Below are 1,325 nucleotides of genomic sequence, written 5' to 3' on the forward strand. Positions count from 1 at the left end.
CTCAAGTGGTAGAGCGCTCGCCTTGAGCTGAAGAGCTGAGGGACAGCACCCAGGCCCAGAGTTCAAGCCCCACGACCGACAAAAAAAAAAGAAAAGAAAAGGAAGATAGGGGCTGGGAAGGTGGCTCAGTGGTAGAGCGCTTGCCTTGCATGCATGAGGCCCTGGGTTCAATTCCTCAGCACCACATCAGCAAAAAGAAAAAAGCCGGAAGTGGCGCTGTGGCTCAAGTGGTAGAGTGCTAGCCTTGAGCTGAAGACCTGAGGGACAGCGCCCAGGTCCAGAGTTCAGGCCCCACGATCGGACCAAAACAAACAAAAACAAAAACAAAAAAACAAAGAAAAGGAAGATAAAGAACACAGACTAGAGCATACTGAGGTTTATGGAGCAGTGGCATGACATGGAGTCTGTAGTTAATAGTTTCAGATATTCATTTTGAATGTTGGTGGAAAGCATTTGAGAAATACAGTATTAACTAGAGCCATATATACATAAAAAAGGGTGAACACACACACACACACACACACACACACAAACACACACACACACACACACACAACAGTGCTGTGAAAAGGTTTAAAAAGTCTTAGGGCCAGGCACAGTAGCTTATTCCTATAATCCCAGCTACTAGGAAAGCAGAGATCAAAACCACAGTTTAGTTGAGGCCAACCAGGTCAAAAAGTTAGTGAAATCCAATCTTACTTGACAAGCCAGATGTAATGGTTCACTTATGATCCCAGCTATATGGAAGTATAGCAATAAGATGTTGCTCTCAGGCCATATCTCTGGCCAGCCAGAGTAAAAACACAAGACCCTAGCTGAAAAATAAACACAACAAAGAGTTGGCTCATGTAAGGAGCTTACATAGCAATCTTGAGGCCTGGGAGTTCAAACCCCAATACAATACAAATAATAAAAACAAAAAAAATTAGGCTTAATCATTATTTTCAACTCCATAGAAATGAACAGATAAAATGAGCAAGATAAGCGAAGTTGGGATCACAAATCTATGGATGGGAATCTACATTAAAGCCCATTTAAACCAGCAGAGGGCAGCAAAGGGAAAGAAATGCTGAGGCCTTTTGTTTGCAAGCTTATACTTCCACCAATGTGGGGATCTCCTTAAGTAGTATTAGGGTTTTGAAAATGGACATTGATGAAGATACTAGAAAAATACAAAGATGGGGGCTGAGAAGGTGGCTCAGTGGTAGAGCACTTGCCTTGCATGCATGAGGCCCTGGGTTCGATTCCTGAGCACCACATAAGCAAAAAAGAAAAAAGCCGGAAGTGGTGCTGTGGCTCAAGTGGTAGAGTGCTAGCCTTGAGCT

Source organism: Dipodomys ordii, unplaced genomic scaffold (genome assembly GCF_000151885.1).
Source record: "Dipodomys ordii isolate 6190 unplaced genomic scaffold, Dord_2.0 Scaffold110, whole genome shotgun sequence".
Classification (NCBI taxonomy): Eukaryota; Metazoa; Chordata; class Mammalia; order Rodentia; family Heteromyidae; genus Dipodomys; species Dipodomys ordii.